The sequence below is a fragment of the Stegodyphus dumicola genome, chromosome 2, assembly GCF_044657685.1.
Source record: "Stegodyphus dumicola isolate Sdum_Otavi_A_Nest chromosome 2, ASM4465768v1".
In the NCBI taxonomy this organism is placed as follows: domain Eukaryota; kingdom Metazoa; phylum Arthropoda; class Arachnida; order Araneae; family Eresidae; genus Stegodyphus; species Stegodyphus dumicola.
In genome coordinates, this window is record NC_140769.1 from 117,425,479 (window position 1) to 117,447,529 (window position 22,051).

Sequence of the window (22,051 nt, forward strand, 5' to 3'; positions counted from 1 at the left end):
GTTTTTTTGAATAATATCGTGCGTATCTCAATACACATCCATCATCATAATAATAAAGGTCACCTTGGAAAGAAAAAGAAATAAAAAACATGGAACTCGTGCTCGACTTTGAAGGTTTCTACGATTCTCAAGGAGCCTTTATTGTGAAAGAATTGGCTTACGTCACATTGGACGGTACATCTCGAGGGGTATTTGTTTTTAAACCCCCGTTTCCATGGCAAATGCTCACCGAGAAAGAAAAACGAACCGCTGTGTGGGCAAGTGATTATTATCACGGCTTCTCGTGGTACGAAGGAGAAATTCCGTACAGTTATTTTCCATGGGTGTTAACGATGTTGACGGAACCCTTTTCCATGATTTGGGTGCGAGGAGAAATGAAACGGCGGTTTTTAGAGAAATGGTTGCAAAGATCCATTTATTGCATTTCGGGATCGACGCAAGAGATTCTCAAATACAATGGGATCGAACACATGAATTGTCCTAACCATACAAAAGGTTTTTTCCATTGCGCTCTACAAAAAGCAGTTCGGTATCATTATTATTTAAAGACACAGAGAAGAAATTCGCAAGGTCGATCCTGCACAATTCAATCTTGACAGAACTCATTAAAAAAAATACATATATCACGTTACTTCTTCAACAGCATAGATGGTTCTGAAGCGAAACTTGGAATTTTGAAATAATAGATCAGGGAGAAATCATTCTTAAAAAAATGGTAAAGTCTCGAATCGGCTGGGGAAAAAAAATTTCTCAGAGCTAAAAAAAAAAAAAAACTTTTGGTTAATTTTTATCATGTCTTTAGACATGATAAAAATTAATGACCCTCCCTTTTTGTCTGGTAAGGATGTCTCACCCTTTCTAAAAATAGATCATGACTCATCCTTTCTCTAATGGCAATCATTCCATGAATGAATCACGATTTGTTTTTCAAAAGAGTGAGACAACATTCCTAGACGAAAAGGGAAGGGGGTCGTTAATTTTTATCATGTCTAAGACATGATAAAAATTAACAAAAAGTTTTTTTTTTTTTTGAGTTGGAGAATTTTTCTCAGCTGTGAAAATTTTTTTCCAGCCGACTCGAGACTTTACCATTTATATTTACGAATAGTTTTTGGATTATTTATTTATTTTCTTTTAAAAGAAAAATTCTGAGCTAGACCTATCTATTGGCTTAACATTCTGGTCATAGAAACAGTCTAGAATCTCATTTTTTTTTCGAGGCTAATGCACGGGTTCTCCAATCAAAAGGGTTACTATAAAGGGATTGGTTTGAATGCATTTATCTGCGAATGTTGTAGGATTCTGTTGTTGAGAAGGGGGTATATTATTATTATTATTATTATTATTATTATTATTATTATTATTGTGGCAGATTCGTTTTCTACATGGAAGTCTAATCTCCTCCGAAGACCTTTTCTGGGGATCGTCGATAGATGGTTTTTCAATAGGAATCGTTTCCCTCGGATCCTCAAGAGATAGAGGGGGGTCCTGTCTTGAGACATGGAGCGGTCTCTCCTCCTCCTCGAAAAGTCTTGAGAAAGGGAGAGGATTTTCGGTTCCCTTATTCTCAAGGGGTCTTGACAAATTGAGAGGTCCCTCCTCTTCGAAAGAGAGAGAAGTTTTGGTTCCCTTATTCTCGAGGGGTCTTGACAAATTGAGAGGTCCCTCCTCTTCGAAAGAGAGAGAAGTTTTGGTTCCCTTATCCTCGAGGGGTCTTGACAAATCGAGAGGTCCCTCATTTTCGAGGGGTCTTGATAAATGGAGAGGTTTTTCATCTTCGAGGGGGTTTGATAAAGGAAGAGGTCCCTCCTTCTCGAGGGGTCTTGAGAAAGGGAGAGGTTTTTCATCTTCGAGGAAGTTTGACAATGGGAGAGATTTCTCCTTCTCGAGGGGTCTCTCTTCCTCAAGGGGTCTTGAGGAAGGGAGAGGTTTCTCATCCTCGACGGGTTTTGACAAACTGAGAGGAATCTGAACAGGCTTCTCCTCATCCCCATCATTATCGAGGAGGATGAGGATAGGCTTTTGGAAAGGTTTTTTCTTTTTCTTCTGAACAGGCTCCTCTTGATTCTCGGGGAGAGGGATGGGGCAGTTGTTCCACCATTCTATTTTTTCTTGCTCGAGGATTTTTTCAAAAGTCGTAGCCTCTTTAAGATGACACGAAGGAGGAGAGTCCTCGAGAAGAATATAATAGGTATTCTTCCCAGTCTTCTCGATCGAGAGAGGTTCGTGCAGACATTTGTGCAACCATTCACTAAAATGAACGAGAATCCCTTTTGTCTTCTCAAGACGATCCATAATCCTATTCATTAGCGAGACGGTTAGAAAGTGGGACGTGTAAAAATATTTGTCTCGTTTCATTAACAAAATTTGCGCATCCAAAGGTGGAATGTCACGAGCCATCAACACGTTTTCGTCGGATAAAAATTCGTCCCGCATCTTTTGATAACTCCCCACGGTATGATAACCCGCACATTTTGAAAAATCGGAGGCTTTCAGGTAAACGACTCCTTGGATGATATAAAAGGAAAGATCAACATATTTATATTTGAAAGGAATACACGTAGTGAGCCGGGGATGCCTCCTCATGATCCACTTGGACAAAAATATGACTTTGGGGCTCTCCCCTTTTATTTATAGAGAGAAAGAGAGTGTGACCTTCCCTTCCCTCCTCCTCCTCTCTCCCTGCTTCCTCTATCTCTGGACGTCCTTGGATTGGAAAGGGTGACTTTGAAAAAAAAAAGAAGGTCATGGTTGGATAATTTTTTTGTTTATTAAATTATTACTTTCACTTCCTCATTCCCACACACATTCATCTTTTTAAGAAAAGAAAAAGAGGTCATGGAGATCAGATTTCTTGGAAAGAAGAGAGAGAGAGAAACAAAAAAAAAACAAATAAAACGGACGTCATAGAGCCTCTATGTGTGTCTGTGTGTGTCTATATAGATATATAAAAAGACGAGAGTACTGGACGAGATCATTTCTTTTCCATTGGGAGCCATGTCGCTATTAGACGTTTTTCCAACTCAACGGATTTCGAACGGGGAGGATTTGAAGACGCTAAAGCAAATCTCCAACTTGAAAATTTTTTTGGCGTGTCATTGTGCGACATTTATTCCGCATTTACCACCTCATCAAGCGATCGTTTCTTTCAACCAAGATGTCGAATCCTCCAACCTGCTCGTTCAGAATATATACAGAAATTTATTCGAATCGCAACAAACGAAAGAGGAATCTCCCTTCTCTTGGAATCGGATGGATCGAGCTTTGAGACGGCCCATTCAAACAGATCCGCGCACGAGTTTTCGGTGGAAGAATATTTTTCTCACGAAACGATATTTTACGTTTGGAGTGAGAACGACGGCTGAGGACGAAGTTCATATTGTTCAAACCACAGCCGCTCCTCTCGCCTATTACGAATCATCGTCCCCCAATCTGAAGGAAAGAAGTTTTAAAGTCAGCGACAGGATGAAATATAAGAAATATATTCTAAGACCTTTTCAAAACTATGTCGTTCCCCCGAAAACGCAATATCTCATCGTCACAACCCAGAAGAGTCTCTTTCTCGTCGATCGGTGCTCGTACTCGGTTTGGAAACAATTGAAAGAGGAGATTTCTTTCCAATCGCCGATGATGTTTCAAGAAAAAGAAGAAGAAAACCCTCCGCCACCTTTACCCATCCCTTCCTTAGATGATAAGAGGAGCTGGACCAAAGCGTTATTTCCCGAAACAAAATCGACCCGGCTACGGAATGAAATTGAAGTCATCACAATTGAAGATGAGGAGGAAGAAAAAAAATTACCTCTTAAAAAACGGTCGACTTACCGGAACCTACCTGGCGTGCAAGATCCGCTTCAGAACCCAGAAGCTTCTTCTTCTTCTTCTTCTTCTTCCCCGACTTGTTCCAACAGGCAGCCTCTTTCGGACTCCTCACAGACTGAACCTCTTCCAGTGTCCTCTTCTTCTTCTTCTTCTTCTTCTCTAACCTGTCCCGACATCGTAGAGGTAGAATGTCAGACGGGTCCACAAGCTTCAAAAAGTCCCGACATCGTAGAGGTAGAATGTCAGCCGGGTCCACAAGTTCCAACGGGTCCAGAAATCATGGAGGTAGAATTTCAGCCGGGTTCACAAGTTCCAACGGGTCCAGAAATTATGGAGGTAGAATCGCAGCCGGGTCCAGACATCCTAGATCCCTCCACTCATCCCAAAGAGACTCCAAGTGTTTCAAGACAGCCTTGTGAGGATCCAGCCCTTCCCGTATGGAATGATTATATGGACTTACAAAATTTGGTGCAACAGGAAGGAGAAGAAAATAATCATACGGATGGGTGGGTCAAAGACTGTTTAGATCATTTAACCTCGAATGAAATTGAACTGTTATGGAATTGCATTTCTGAAATCACATCGGAAATGGGATAAAAACCAAAACAAAAAAAAACTTTTTTAATAACAAATTGGAGGAGGGTCATGATGTCAATTAAAAAAATATTATATAGAGTCCAATCTTGGTGGTTCACTTCAGTTTTCCAGCATGAGGTGATCCACGTTTCCCGAAATATGGATCCCATTCCAAGAGAGATTGTGTAGAGCCTTCACTTCAGTTCTTTTTTTTTCCTACCAAGAGGAGAGGGTCCCCAAAGGGCTACCCATGTCCAAAGAGAGAAAGTGTAGAGCGTTCATTTCAGTTTTTTTTTCAAGTTTAGGGGAGGGAGGTCTCAAAATGACACCCCCCATTTTCAAAGAGAGATGGTGTAGAGCGTTCATTTCTGTTTTTTTTCAAAGTTAGGGAGTTTTCAAATGACTACCCATTTCAGAGAAAGAGAGAAAGAGAGAGAGAAGGTGTAGAGCGTTCATTTCAGTTTTCCAAGGTTAGGATGGTGGTGGAGAATCCTCCAAAATGGCTACTCATCTCAAAGAGAGAGAGAGAGAGAGAGAGAAAGCGTAGAGCGTCCATTTCAGTTTTCCAACATTAGAAGATCCCAAAATACCGTCTGAATTCAAAGAGAGATCGTGTAGAGCGTTCATTTCCAGTTCTCCAAGATCAGAAGAAGAGGGTCCGCTTTTCCCAAAATGGCTTTCCGCTTTTCAGAGACAGCGAAGTGCAGACTTCAGTTTTCTCCCTCCCCAAGAATAGAGGGTCCCAAAATGGCTTTCCATTTCAAAGAGAGAGGGAGAGGCGTTCATTTCCATTCTCCAAGATAGGGTCGTCTGCTTTTTCCCAAAATGGCTTCCCAATTCAAAGAGAGAGAGAGAGAGAGTGAAAGGGTGTGTAGAGCGGTCATGTTCATTCTCCAAGATAGGGTCGTCAGCGTTTTCTCAAAATGGCATCTCCCCATTCAAAAAGAGATCGTGACCAATTTTTTCCAGTTTTTTTCCAAGATGGGGGGGAGAAGAAAACCTAGGATGGAATAACACGACACACAGAGAGAAAGAGAAAAAAAAAGCCATCTTGTCATTTTCTGATAGGGTACCGGTGTTCGAATACTTTTGTGACCGACTGTACATGATAGACATATTCTTCCACCTGGCATGTGAATTGATACATCATACTAGTTTTCTGCCACCTGACAGATACGATGCAATTACCTCAATTAGCGGTAATACGCCCGACATTTTGGCGTGTCCGCTTTCCTTACGTTCTGTAACGCAACTAACTTTTTGTGCGGTGCGCCCTCTGGGCACAAATCACCGCAATCACCGAGGAGGCCAAAACATCCTCCCCCCCCGATGAATTACATTCATCTTAATACAATCTTCAATATATGCAAACAAGTAAATGAAAAATATAGAAACTGAAAACATACAAAAACCTTCAAAAAGTATAAAATTACATATCACACTTACCAATCTTCTAGCAAAACATCTTATATCTTACTATATTGAAACGTTAACTATGAGGGTTAAACTAGAACAAACAAATAAAATTATTAGTACAATAAGAAATAAAAAAATAATAAAACATATTCAATATAAACCAATGTTCTTCAACTGGTAAAAGACACAGTTTGGTAATAGGACGTTTAATGTCCCCGTGCACAGTTTTTAGTCTAACCACTCGGACATTATTGTCTCTTCCAGGAAACACTTCTATTACTCGCCCGAGTTTCCAACGTAATTAAGGCATATTATCTTCTTTAATGAGAACCAAGTCATTTAGACGAATATTTTTGCTAGGCTGTCTCCATTTGCTACGCTGCTGTAGTTGGCACAGGTACTCTTTAGACCACCGCTTCCAAAACCCTTGGAACATCTGCTGTGTTAGTTGCCATCTTTGCAATGGAGACACTCATACTTCGGTTAAATCTTGTTCCGGAACAGCTGTTAAAGAAGTCTCTATAATAGTGTCCAGGAGTCAAAGCTATCAAATCATTGGGATCACTGGAGACCGGTGTTATTGGCCTCGAATTTAAGCATCCCATATACCACCATGATGTGGAGCAGCAGGCGGGTTGAATATCCACCTTATGTTTTCATTTGCTAACCACCTTTGAAATTCTGAAGCCTTCCGTAACTCATAGGCGGTAAGCATACCAGATTGCATTTCACGAGCGGATTTACAGTTGTTCACGAAGCGCAGAACATAAGCCATTATTCCCAGTATTTTGTTTAAATTTCCGTACAGTTCAAGATTTAGTAACGGTTCTGTAGATTCCACAAGTGTTTTCAAAGTAACACATTTTCGTTCTTCACTAACGTTTTGCAAGTCAGCTTCGGTATTCATTTCGTTTATGTGATGTCGAATATCTACTTCTGAAAGCCAGGGTGGCCCAGAAAACCAATCACTATCATTAATTAGAACTTCATTAATTAATTAGCATCCATGCCCCTCGTAAGTTTATCAGCAGGGTTTGTCTTCCCACTGCAAAAGTACCAGTTGTTTAAAATTGTTTTCTCTTTGATTTCTACCACACGATTTCTAACAAATTGTTTCCACTCGTTGGCAGATCCCTTGATCCAGTGAATGCAAATTTGGGAATCAGTCCAGTAAAATATATTTCCCTTATCCAACTGCGGAAATATCGATTGCAAATACGAACCTAATCTTGCAGAAATTAATGTTCCCAAAAGTTCAAGCCTAGGGAGTGTTACCCTTTTTAATGGAGCCAAACGGGATTTCGACACTATGAAACTTGTTTTACATTTATTTTTCTTCTTAAATCTAAAATATGCTACGGCGCCATAACACTTGAGACTGGCATCAGAAAATATGTGAACTTCTATTAACTTCCAACACATATCACTGAAGTACCGTCTGGGAATTTCGAAAAACTTTATTTTTTCAACTTCTTTTAACCATTCCTGAAATATGAATTCTGTATCAAGGGAACACTTTCGTCCCATTGAATACCCTTTTCCCACATAGTTTGCATTAAGAGTTTAATTCGAACAGTAAATGGATTCATAATTCCTAAGGGATCAAACAGCATACCACATGCTGCTAAAATGATGCGTTTAGTTACTTTGAGATTTTGTAACTTCTCAAACTGAGATACATCTATTTTCAAATTATCATTGACATTGTCCCAGATAAGACCTAAAACTTTCAACGGTACCAAAGAGTCTTCAGATGTTTCACGAGAGTCAATTCCATTAAGTTTCCATAGTTCATTCAGCTCAGGTGAGTTTGAAACCCATCTACGTAAATTCATACTGGCCTCGCTAAGAATGAAAATCATGTCCTTGCTTAAATGTAAGGCCTTTGCTACATTGACTGTCCCAGAAATTAAATCATCTACGTAAAGCTCTTTTAACATACTGCATACTTGAAGAACTTGTAAGTTGGAATTACTGTGATCGAGATTTGACCCTTCTTCATTTATCCACAAAAACTTTAAATAACCCCTATCTTCCTTAGCTAAGCCTACCTCTAAAAATGCACGCTGAATATCGGCACAAAACGCAATTGAATGTACCCTGAATTTAATGATAATCTTTAGCAAATCAGGATTTAAATTAGGTCCGCTTTCCAAACAATCATTAAGTGATAAATTTCCCTTACTTTTAGAAGAAGCGTCAAAAACTATTCGAACCTTTGTAGAATCCTTCTGCTCGCGCACTACCGCGTGATGAGGCATGTAATACCCCGTTTTCAAACTACTATTTAAATACGTATCTACCCGTTCCACTATACCATCTCTCAAGTGTTCATTAATTATCTCATTATATTTTAAATATAGCTCGCTATTTTTCTGAAACTTATTATTTAAAAATTGTAAACGCTGTTTCGCGATTTCATAATTGTTATTTAAACCTTCAACACCCTCTTTCCACAATAATCGAGTTTCATACCTTTTATCCTTTTATTCTTGTAAGTTGTATTTCGTTCAAATGACTCTAAAATTTCTTTATCTGATAGAGATATTTCTTTATCCGAACTTATCCCAATTGCTTCTAATTCCCATAATTTTTTAACTCTTTCATAACCTAAGTCCTCATTTACAACGGTTATATGATTAACTCTTGCGTCCTTACACTTTGATCCTTCGTCCTTGCCTTGAATCACAAAACCGAAAGTGCTTTCTGTTGCGACTAATTTTTTACAAATCTTCACGTTTCGTTCTCCTAAAATTTCCCAAATATAATCCGAACCTATTAATACTTGAATTTCGTCATTTGTACCAGCATCTGCTAATTCTATTCCCTTCTCAAACGCCATCTTTCGTATCCACCGAGAAGGAACTTTTACTTGCCCTAGTGTTATAGAATCAATGACTATTGCGTTAATTTTTATCTTTTTATTGGGATGGTTTACATTTTGCAATACGATTTCTACGATATCATACAAGCGCTCTTTTGCATCTTTGCATCCAAATGTGAAAATAATAAGCGCTTCTTTATTAATAATTTTCAACCCCAGTGAATCAACCACTTCTCGTAAGATGAATGACTTTGTTGACCCTGAATCTAGCATACAACGTAATACCTTTTCGTTCCCCCCTTTACACCTAACTGCTGCCGAAAACGTCTGTAAAAGAACGGAAATCGGTGGTTTAATTTTGTTATTATTTTCATTACATAAGAGCCAAAGAGAAGGTTCAAGGATTGGCGTTTGTTTTGTCTGATTGGAAGTATCCTTCTCTAAATCTTTCGATGCGGCGTCACATATTAACGAATTATGTAAACCTTGGACATTGCACAGTCTGCATTTTTCATCTTTATGAGCACAGAAACGCCTTGGATGCCCTTTCGAAAAGCAAATAAAACATAAACCTCGATCCATTAATGCCTTTCGGCGAGTCTTTAAATCAAGTGCGCAATCATGATTCATATGACAAGCAGATAAACAAAATATGCAGACATTTTGATTCTCTTTCTTAGGCGGGGTAGAGAACTTTCGATTTGGATTAAAATGTGATTTTTGAAAGTATTTAGAGGGAGTTTCGCTTTGACTAGTTAATACCGAAGCACCTTGCTTATTCGTACTGTAATCATTTCTTTTAGAATACATGTAAGATTTATTTTGATAACCTTGATGGGAACTTTTGTTTCGTATTGGTGTTTCATTTACATCAAAATTCTTAGAACGCGCTAACATCATTGATGTTTCCCTACATTCCACTTCAGTTTTCAAGAACGTTAGTAGTTCATTAACATCGAAATTTTGTTTATCACTTCTTTTCCTAGTGAATTCTAGAGTTAAATTCTCGGGTATTAACAAAATAGGGGATAATAAATATCCATAAGAACCACTAGTAACATTTAAGGAATTTAAATTCCTTATTTGTATTTCTATATCGTTATAAAGCTTCCTCAAAGAAGCCGTATTTCCGGAATATTTTACAGGTTCTAAACTCAACAATTTATTCATATGCGCATTAATTAGCAGGTCATCTCTGCCGAAACGGTTTTTTAGTATATCAACAGCCACCGTATAGTTTTCACTAGTAAATGTTAATCCACTAATAGCATTTAAAGCTAAACCTCCCAAAAGCGATTTTAAATAACAAAACTTGTCAACCGAACTGAGACTTTCGTTTTGGTGAATGGAATTACTAAACTGATTCCAGAATTCAAGCCAAGAACAAGGATCACCGTAATATTTTACCGTTAATTTTGGCAATTTTAAAATATTAACTTCACAAGTTTTCAACTTCGGAGATAGTTTCCTCACTAGAATTTCTAGATTCAACTTTACACGCGTTTTTTCTTAATTTTTCCTGAATTTTACATTTAAAACTTATAATTCTTTCCTGATATTCCTGCGCGGAAATTACTTCTGTTTCCAACTCCTGTTCCGTAATTATAAGTTTTTCAATCTCAGAATCGTATTGTTTCAACAACTGCGATTTTTCAAGTAACATTTCGAGTAATTCTTTTAATTTCTCATCCGCGGTTTCACCCTCTTCTAACAATGCAGAATCTATTTTACTCATCAACTTAGTAGTTAAGCTACGTGTCACCGTACGCAACTCCTTTGCCTTATTCATAGCCTCCATTTTACCATTAGATTCTATCAACTATAATAATCACCAAGATTTTTATTCAACAATTCTATTAAAAACTGGAAAAATGAAAAAGGGCCTACCTCGAATTTCTTCGCGTTAAATCCTGGCTTTTCAGTCATGAACTCACTAATTTTCTTCGTCCATTCTTCATCTCCACAAATCAAGTCCGGTGTCACCAGAAAAAATGTACGTATCCAAATGATCAGAAGGTTGTTGATGCTTGTTCCTTGATATATTGCACCAAGATATCTTACTGTACATTTATTTACAAGTCGTATGCCACCTGGCATATTTACAAGCGTTATGCCTCCTGGCATGTACATGATAGACATATTCTGCCACCTGGCATGTGAATTGATACATCATACTAGTTTTCTGCCACCTGACAGATACGATGCAATTACCTCAATTAGCGGTAATACGCCCGACATTTTGGCGTGTCCGCTTTCCTTACGTTCTGTAACGCAACTAACTTTTTGTGCGGTGCGCCCTCTGGGCACAAATCACCGCAATCACCGAGGAGGCCAAAACATATGTGTTATTTTGTGCCATTGGCTAATTCATTTTCACATTGGACTTGTAATTGAATTTTAAATTAAGAATGAATCTGTGTGCTTTTTCAGGGAAGGGAAGTTATGATTTATAAAATTATAAGTATGCAATATTTACAATTAAACAGAAAATGAGAGGTGTATGAAAAAATTACAAGAAAAAAAGGGAATTTTAAATTTTTTGACAGGATGAAATTTAAAATGCTTATCAGTCATGGTTAATAAAACTTAGCTGAATATTAAATATATGTATCAAATTTATTGAGAATAAAAATTGAAGCTAACAGAATGATAATAATAAATTAAAAAATTTATTTACATGCATACAATTTTATGTTAAATATACAGAAAAATTTCATACGAGAATACAAGAATAAAGAATTGTTTTATTAAAGAGTCTTGAAATAACTGTAGCTTTTTCTTTCACTTTTAAATTCAATAACTCTTAAAATTATAGTGATATTTATAAAAGCATAATAAAAATAATTTGATTAAACATTCCTTTTACATATTAGGCCAACTAATATTACATATTACAGCTCATGAAATGTTTCTGGTACGGAAAAAAGGATCCTTCTAAAAAATTTTCTTTACATATATATAACTATAAATGTATCAGTTCATTTTTTCTATAATTATGTTTTATGAAAATATTCTTAAACTATTGAAAAGAATGAAATTTCCTTCGTTTTCAAATGATTATGAGATATATTTTAATGTAATGCTGATAAAGAAGATATTTTTAACATTAAAACAGAAAAATCTAAAATAGCTAAAACATAGACACCTTGGATAAAAATTTGCGAGGAAAAATTATAAATATTAATGAAAATAAAATTTTCATAGCACATAATTTTAGCATTTTAGTAAAAAATTATAAAAATTGCACCATTATACTTTACATACAGCCACTTTACTGAGATATTTATTTCAATATTAAATATATAAATTTCATGTTTCATTTCCTATTTATCTATTTCACTATCTTCTAATTTGACAAATTTTGTCTCAAATCTGAGATAATGCATTAATTCTAGATTCAGCAGCAATTACTTTCACAAAACATATATGAAATTAACAAGATGCTATTAATTTTGCACGAAGGCTTTCCATATAAAATTAACTTCTCAGATTTTCTACATTTATATAGTTAGTTCTATATAAAAAGAGCATCTATTTTGGAACATAATGACCAATATGAAGTAATAATACATAAGTTATAATTTTAATAGTCACAGCATACTGAGATATTACATTTGGCTCATTGTAGAACCATAGCCTGCATACCCAGCAATGCAATCATTACCATAGTCTTCATATCCAATGATACAATCATTTTGCTTATCATATGATAAGCTTGCTTTAAATTGATTTCATTAAAGGGTACAATAGAATACCTGCCATAGCTTTTCAGTTTATTGCCATATAACTTTATCGCACTAAGCACAGCAACTGAAAAATTGGTCACAAGATTTGTGGCTTAATTGTCTGATTTTCCGAGATTTAGGTATTAAGTTTTTATTTTGACTGACATTCCTCTTTGGAATGTCACTGGGTTTGCTTGATGCAGCCACTTTCCCTGAAGATGGTTAGCTTGGCTGTTCACAGCTTTAACGAAGCTTGCCGCAGGGTGGTGAATTCTACTGCATAACTAAGCAAATAGCTCCTTCACATTTACAAGTCTGCTGCTTCTGCACACCTAATCAGCTGGAAGGGATAAAAATTATAAACATAAATAATTACAAAATCGATTCACAATAAATTTTATATTTTAGTTAATTTATTTATTGAATAAAATAAATGTGAAAGTAAATAAAAAGCAGCACTGAATTAAAATATTAGTAATACTCATAGTGTAACAACGCTGATACTGCAAATGCTAAATTAAACGAGTATTGGGACTTTAAAGCATTAGAAATGAGTGAGTGTTGCATACAAAGGTTAGCATTTTGGATGCATAAATTCATGTCACACATAGAGAAAATTATGAAAACTTCCATGCAGCCAGTCTATTTGGCAGGATACACAAGTAATAAACATGTTTAATAATGAAACATAATAAAAATATTAATAATTAATGAGGGAAATATAGTTTTGTTCTTTTTATTTAAGTTAATATTTCTATTGTGAAAACTATCTGACTTAATACACTATTCACTTTCTCTTTGCCAGTACTAAACATTAATTCTGAATTATAATAAATTTTCTAACTGCTCTGTTATTCATTAACAATAGTAATGGCTTGAGTTAATTTCTTCTGCATTTATTTCATTTATAACCTCCCAAAGTTTTCAACTACATTTTATCCTATAGTTCTAATCTGAGGTAATGTGCTGCAAATATCAAGTGTTAAACTGTCATAATAATAATACTATAGACATCTGAAGTTAACAAGCACATATTGTAAAGCTTCAATCATATGCAGAAGTGATTTATATGCAAGTATATCTTTATCATTTGGCCAATTTGAATTCAACAAAATAATCTAATTTTCATAACTTTCTCAATTTTTATTGTCTGCAGATAATCAAAACCATTTTTAAAGAGGGACTACTGCACATTATTGTTAAGAAATATATCACATTGACATTCTTCAGCCTTATTACTTTTTAACTTTAACAAATTAATATTTAAGTACTAAAAATTAAATATAACACAGTTATAGCTCTGAAGCTATGTGACAGATGCAACGAGCGAAAGCTCTGAAGTCAGATTCCAATCAGTCTGGGTCGAATTTATTTTGCATATAAAACAATACATGTGAATTCTAGTTAAATAGAACCAATGACTAAAAAGCACTTGTTTTAAAAAATACATAATAAAAATGTATTTTTCATATTACATATCAATACAAAATAGCATATTAAAATAAAATTGTAGCTGCCCGGATGGGATAGTGATTAGGGAAGCCTGAGTACAATACTGAGGGACCCGGGTTCGAATAATGAACAAGGCATGGATGTAAATTATCTGTCCCTTCATAGGAGGCAAAGGTGGCCTGCCTATTAGGTGCCTCCATAATAGATCACCATATCTGATTTTAGGAGTGGCCAATGCCGGCATAGGCAAGCATCCACCATTGGAAACAAAAAGTACATGTGCAAGAAATGGAGTTATTCTGATGCTAATGGTTTCATAAAATTAATTATTCTTTTCTGATAACTCGATTCATAATTATAATGTGGGGAAAAAAAGAAGAAATATAGAATATCAAATCCCATTTACTTTCCTGAACCAAAGTATGAAAGTAACAGCACAGTGTATAAAAATGTTGAACAACTGCATAGTTTGTTAACACAGTTATAACTGAAGTACTGTTTTGAAGAAGGGTATGGAGTTTTAAGGCAATTAGCATATACTTTGATGCTTCTTATTTCATTAAAGCTAATTCTTATATATAGGCATAGTAATGTTTTGCTCATCAGCATTTTATGAATTATTGACAATTTCAAAACAACAAGTATAAATATGCAAAATAAAATAAGGAGCTGTACGACTTAAAGCTCATATAAATTGGAATACCTTATGTTGGAGCATTGCTGAACTCATACTTAAAACAGAATAAAATGATAAATGAAAATCAAAACACTACTATATATGCACTGTATGTTACTTCCTTATTAAAGCAGACAGTCTGGATATATTTAAAAGTTACAAGTTACAAATTTGGTGATTCAATCAGCTTATTTTGTTATGGTGTCTTTATTAAACAATAATCAAATGTCACCTATGGATATTCTAATATATTTTAAGAACATTAGGCTTAAATAAAAAGTTAAACTTTACCTTTCTGGATTTTGGAAAGCCTAACAGATTTCAGTTCACAAAAGTCCCATTTATTGCTATTACAGGCCACACATCGAGCAAAAGCTTTCATTGAAGGGCAGTTCAACCTGAAAAAAGAAATTAAATCACCATTTAAAATTTCATGATCAGGGTAACAATACAAAGGTTTAGCACTTGGCTTATAAATAATCCTGCTCTTTCAGAAAAATTTAATTGCCATGGCAATAGGTTTAGGTTGGTAACTTATTTCTGTAAAAAATGTTATGCCCTGTCCAGGAAAAACATGAGCACACATATTTACCATATAACATATTCCTCGAAGTATAACACAATGGCTTCAAATCACAATTAGAAAGTTTGATTTCATTTCTACTTTAACCAGGTTGCCTTCATGGCCATATGACATACAATATATTCTTTAAAATAAAGACTAATGTAACAGATTCAAATAACAAATTTAAAAGTTTTGCCCCATAAGTGAAAACATAACTTTGTGAAATAAATCTTGCATCCAATTTAAGGCCATGAGAACTGATGTTTGACAAATACTAAAGAAGGTTTATTTATATTTTTGATGCATTAGACATGAACCTGATTTAATCAAAAAAACTTTAATATGGGGGATAGGTTGGAATAGCTTTAACTTCTTTGATAAGCTGAAGCATGTTTAGAACAAAATGCTTTAATGACAGGTAAATTTCCATCATTTGCAAATCATTATATTATAAGAAAATATATTTTAATGAGATACTAACAACTATGACATTTTATGCATAAAAAGAGTAAAAATTAAGCCAGTTATTTGGCTTTGTGGCTTGCTTTCTTCTTTGAAGCTTTCGAAGCTTTGCTTCTTCTCCCAGCATAAATTCTTTGGTGGTACACTACTATACTGTCAACAATATTATTTTCATATTAGTTCCACAACAGTAAATTAGCATGTTCCAGTTCAGAGTTTGAATGCATCTGAAATGTTTTGTGCACAGTTTGAATTTAAGAAAAATCTCTTTCCTTCAGACTTATATTTTCAGCTTAATTCCCTTCTAATGATTTACTTTTTTTGAAATCGTATACTACAGCTATATCCATTTGACTTTGAAGGGAAGATTAATAATTTTTATCTTCTTATAGCCTACCCATATATCTTTCTTTCTGAGTAGCTATGTGCAGAGTTAAAAAATGTATAGATATATAAAAATTATAAGGATAGCTTAATTATTTTTATTGAGAAAAATTAAATGGGCATAGCTATATATGTAAGAATACATAATTAAATTAGTCCAAATCATATTTAATGCATCTCCATATTTATTTTAATATTTTCATTTAATATGTATTTAAATGCACTAATCATTTTATCATTAGAATTCTAGTAAAAGTAAGAAAAAAGCTATAATAAATTAAATGCTGTTGTTGTTGGTTTCATTTTAACTTTGCCCAGTTTGTCTTCATGGCAATAGCAATATTTATAACATATATAATACTTAAAAAAGGAACTTTTTGTTATGTTAATAATAATAATTTGCTTCATTTTTTAACTCCCAAAACCCCATAAACGTTTTGCGAAAATATAAAAAACTTTATTTTCTTTACCGTAATGTTCGAAAAGTAAACAGAAAATTTCCCTTTTCCTCCTTCAGGAAAATTCCCTGTGTGGGTTGCAACAATTACCAGGGTTACCGTATTCTGGCGCACGTACGCTCACTTCCGATGTAAACAAATCCGCAATTTCGCCAAGTGCCGGTTATGGAAACATCCCCGCTAGATGAGTTAATCAGCTAATAAAATTGAGCAATATTGTATTAAATTGAGCTGTAATTTGTTTAACCAACATAAAATAATTTTCATCACGAATAAAAAAAATATTTGATGATAAAGTAACGGGAAGATAACTTACCAAAATAAGGGAATCCTTTAACTTTTTATTTTTATAATTTATGTTATTTGTGTCCCAAAGCACAGCATGGTCTCTATAAAAATCAATCAATTGAAAAATTTGACTTTCGCTCCAACGAAAAAGCGCCATGTTTCCAAAATGAGAAGGAAAAGCACGTGATCTCTGGAAGCAATCTAATTGGCTAGAGTCGCCGATTTTATCGTCGGCTAGTGAGCGGTGAACACTAGCTCTGAAATCGTCGCAGAGAACATGACAGATTTTTAGGGCATGCGCACATCCTGAAAATTGTTCCTCTGCGAGAAAGTCGGCCGATAAAATCGGTACGTGTAGACGGGCCTTAACGATACACACACAAATAAGACAGGGTCAGCAATTACACACACACAAATAATATTTTACCGAAATGCATTTGAAAAGAAACTCCTATTTAAGAAAAAAATGATGCGTTCATTTTGTATTGCGCACACACAAAATCACCACTTCACACTGCTAAGGCACTTTCGAAGGAAAAAGGAAATCACTCCTGTAGCACATGGGGGGAAAAAATCACTACTTTCGAACACTGAGGGAAGAATTTTGTCGTAGCACGTTGCAGAAAAATTACTGATGTAGCACATTTAGCGAAAATCACTATTGTATCACATTTGTCACAAAAGTTGAATGATCGAAAAATTATTGCACGACTGTCGAAGTCAGCGGAACGGAACAGATCACATTGATGATTTGCTGAAGCTCCTTGCGATGATATGCACGACTTTGAAAAAAACACAAGCAATATATATCAATACTTCTAGAAATAATTGAAAGGGTACGTTGTAGCATACGTTTAATGTCCATATTCGTTGTTATTTTTAGTCAGTTCTTCAGAATGCCTTGGATGCACGTGGCTTAGGGTCTGAAAATCCATTGTCAGTAGCGTGCTCAGTCAAAAGGTCACCACTTTTGGTGGTCGTGTGCTTAATGCATGATATAATTAAAGAAAATAAGAGTAGACAATCTCCTATAACAAAAGAATATATTAAGTACTAAATTACAATTTAAATTACATTGCAGAGATCAACGCAGAGCTCGGAACACAGTTCATGCTAGCGTCGCGTACAGTTGTCTCACGAGAAGTCTGAGTGAGTAATGCCGTCGCTTTGCTGCTCCGATTAAGAACTGGATTTTACACGTGGCGCCATCTCATGAATAGAAGTTGAAGTATCTGTCGGAACGCCACATACCCTTATCAGCACGGTGAATAAAGCAAATCAAAAGAAAGAATAAAATACGACCTGTCTTATCCAGCGAAGGGTGCAGCAGTGCAGTTAAGGCGACGCTTTTGCGAGGCGAAAGCCAAAGAAGAAACAACCCAGAGCCCGTGAGGCGAGGTCGATGAACTCGGTACAGTAGCGGGGGTGGAAGCAACGCAAGGAACGGAGAGCGAAGCGATAAGGCGTCTATCTCGAACGCTGTCCGACCTCGGAACGACTACAGAACATTGTGAGCACTTTCAGTTTAATTATGGCCAACCGGTATTTATCAGAAAGGTTATTTAACCCAATAATTGTATTTAGAAGCCTTTAAATTTTGGATATTGTTTAACAAGCTGAAGGAGCTCAAGGTCCGTAGAAAGAACAGGTTAGCTCACTTGGAGTAAACAAACGAAAAGCCAGCGACTCGTTCGGCTGTGACGTCACTGAAGTTCACTGTAGCATCTCCTAATAGTAGTTTCGTATTTACTTTTGAAAATATTTTCTGTTTTTCATCGGAAAAGTAAAAATTCGAATATTTGGAGTCGAAACTTAACTACCTAAAATATTCTTTACTGTGTAGAATAAGTCTTAATTACGAAAAGTTCTCTGAGTAATTTATTGTTTTACCGAAAGTCTTTCAAACTTCCTTACAGAATTTGCTATTCAAGGTTCAACTGTTTATACCGTTACTCATTTTAGCTTCAACAGACTGAAAACCCACATTTCACAAGAACTGGAAAATACGTAGTGATGTTTAAATGTTGCAATAGAAGAAGTTCAAATTAAGAGCATTTATTCTATAAAGCTGTACAAATTTGACCCTAATGTTTGGAATCTAATTTGGCTGAAATTTAAATTTATTTTAATTTGCTAAAGCCTACTTTGGGTCCATTTGTTTCTGCAGTACTTGTTTTATTTAGAAATCTTAGTTTACTTGTGGATTTTTTTTTTCAGATTAACTCGCATAAGCTTTTCCTGTAATATATGATTAATTTTAATAGATAAAAAAGAAATTGCAAAAAATTATAAGTCACTAGATTCTAAAGCATGTTTGTAATTTCTTGATGTAAAGTAGCAACAAGAAACATGGACAAATGAACTATTCAAGCTATAACTGAAAGGAAGTGTAATACTTAATCAGCATACTTTTAAATTCAGCAGCTGTATCATGTAATTCTATATAAAAATTGAGACTACATTTAATCCTTTGAATTTTACTTTTTAGCAAGCATAAAAAATAAAGTTTTCCAAAAGTATTCAGATAGAAGATGTTAACTTTTTATATTAAAAATATAAGTAAAAGATATTCAAAGAATATTTGCATATCCTCTATTATTTTTTGTTATTAATACTGTATATTTAGAATTTTATCTTTTAGGTTTCTATATTTATTTCACTTATGTATTATTTAATGTATAAAAATAATAACGAAATGAAGAGTGTAGTCATTTTCTGAATTGTTATCCTCATTTTTTATTTCAGGAAAGTAAATCCTAGATATTAATAGGACTAAATGCTGTATGTGTTTGTTTTGGTATTAAAAAAGAAATTTTTTTATATAATAACTTAAATATTACATTTCATTTAACATATTCAGTTTATCCATTCTATGAATAAGAAAAATTAGAGTTTATCAGTTTAGTTGGGGACAAATATTATTCATACACAGATAAATGCACTCATTAAAACATTATGCAATTTATATTAACATCATTTGACTGTCATTGTACTTTCTGTGAACACATGGAAAAAGGGTGGATGTTTATTTAGTATGATGACCTGTATACAATATCACCACAGACATAATGATTACATTTGTAGATACCAACAAATATATTTTGCACATTTTGCTGGTAAATTTATATAATTAAATGCAAAAGTCAAAATTGGTACTAAATTTTAAACACTACATTCAACAAAATCTTAGTAAATATGGATCTTAATTTTATAAATGAAATATATCATGATGCACTGTATAGTCAAGGAATGCATATTTTAAAACTATAATAAATAAAATATTTGCTTAAGTTACATTATTCATTCATAATACAAATCATTACAAAGTATAAATACAGATGGAAAATGAAATTTTATATTTTGCAAGAATTTTGGCATATTTGTTTTTTAAACTTTTCTATATTCTTAAATTATACATTTAGTCCTTCTTATTACTTACATGTATCCCGTGTATTACTGATATTTTAATTCTGGTATGTACCTTATTAACAGTAAGCATAATAATACAACTTAATTTGCTTGCCAACTGAATTGTGGACTTCTAATATGTTGTTGTCTGTACTCTGCAATGTCGTTAGTCCTTCTTATTACTTACATGTATCCCGTGTATCACTCGTATTTTATTTCTGGTATGTACCTTATTAACAGTACAATAGGCTCAAATTCTAAGTAATTGACGAGGCCCATCAGCTGAACACTGGTGGTTTGACTTCAATTCCTGGAGAATGGGCTGGTTGCATGGCAGTTTTTCCATGTGTAACAAAAGTTAGTTAATGCAGTGAGTTACATACACATTATTTAAAACTATTTAAGCATATTTGGTACTGTGTGTATTTTATGTAATATTATTTATATCTATCTTTACTCTACATATTTTTATTTACATTCAGTTTAACAACACTCAAGTATAGCTATAGTCTACATGTTACTGTGTACTTTGATTATTATAAAATGAGAAAGGTCTAAACACAAAGAATTATGACCACATGATACTATACTAATGGTACACAATGTTTACAATTACTTTTTTTAAACACTCAGTGCATTTATGTACATAGCATCACTTGCATTTAATATATTCAAACTCAAGTGTAAAGTTTCTGTACATATAATAATGGTATTTATAATATTACAAATTGCATTAGTATATAGCTGTTTGTACATATATATGAATGCTATATATTAATGCTATTTGCACTTACAAGCAATGCATAATATAACATGCTTGCACATAAGAGTACTGAAGGAATTGTATCAGATATTTTCTTATTTATTGTACATAATCGTACATACGGTATTTTATGTATGGAGTGTTATTACATATACTGTATTTGTAAGTATGTGCAACATCTCACCAATGCCCACTGTGGCCCAGCATTTAACTTGCTAACACTGGTAGGTCAACCCAGGTTCATATCCTGATGAATGGGCTGGCTGCATTTGAGTTTTCATGTTTTTTTTTTTTTTTTCATGTGTTATAGGGATAAAAGGCAATTTCTCTTAAAAAAGAATACACAAAGGCCTCCATTCCCTCGATGGACACGCTTGTATGCATCGGGGGAAAACATGCAGATTACTAAAACTATGTATCTTTAATAGATTTGTACTTATACACCCTTGAACTCGCTGTATTTTGTGAATTTTGATTTTAGCCATAGATGCATTTATAACCAGTGTAATTTCAATCAATGCGATACTGTATCTTTAGTATCGCATTAACTAGTCGCATTAATTAGTTGAATTAACTTGTGATCTAGTCAAATTGTAATAAGCTAACATAGATTTAAATTTCCCTGTTATTCATGATATAGTGTTTTCTTTATTATGCATTTCTAAGCTTATGGTATTTTTGTTTACATTGGATTACTGAAAGTGTATGTGATATTATATAATTATATGCTATGTAATACTGTATTCCTTGCAGTATATGACATGCTTTGATGCTTTTTACCTCCATAAAAACTCTGATCGTAAAATCTAAAATGATATGCATAAAAACTAGGACTTGTATGCCCATGTAACGTTTTTTTAAATAATTCATTAGCTGCTGTCTGGTCTGCCACTTCAGAGACTGGTCATGGCTTCCATGGAGATATATGTATCACTAAACATTTCTGTTCAACATTATGCAGCCATAGCTGGGAGTTGCTTCAGTAGTAAAAATGTTGTTACTTGATAAGTAATGCTTTATATTTATATGCATTTGTCACAATTCACAACAATATTGAAGACCGTTGGCATTTAAATATACCTAATACAATGCATAAAAGTTCTACATATATTAATGAATCAATTAATTTAAGTAACCCGAAAATTCAAAATGAACTTATATCACCACTATTTAAACATTAACTCAAATCAAAACACAGTATAAGTTTCTATACCTATGAAATGATACATTTTGCT

General features: G+C 34.3%; 1 long non-coding RNA gene across 2 annotated transcripts; it reads right to left on the reverse strand.

The window, feature by feature from the left end:
* Window positions 1-11,268: 11,268 nt before the first annotated feature.
* Window positions 11,269-17,865, reverse strand: LOC118203332 (uncharacterized). 2 transcript variants are annotated; one of them, XR_015039540.1, is made up of 3 exons: window positions 16,674-17,865; window positions 14,780-14,886; window positions 11,269-12,700 (listed from the first exon to the last, which is right to left on the reverse strand). It is a non-coding gene; the product is annotated as an uncharacterized LOC118203332 (long non-coding RNA). The 2 variants fall into 2 exon arrangements; XR_015039541.1 differs by lacking the exon at window positions 16,674-17,865 and adding an exon at window positions 16,370-16,662 and having other exon boundaries at window positions 11,273-12,700.
* Between the last annotated feature and the right edge of the window lie 4,186 nt (window positions 17,866-22,051).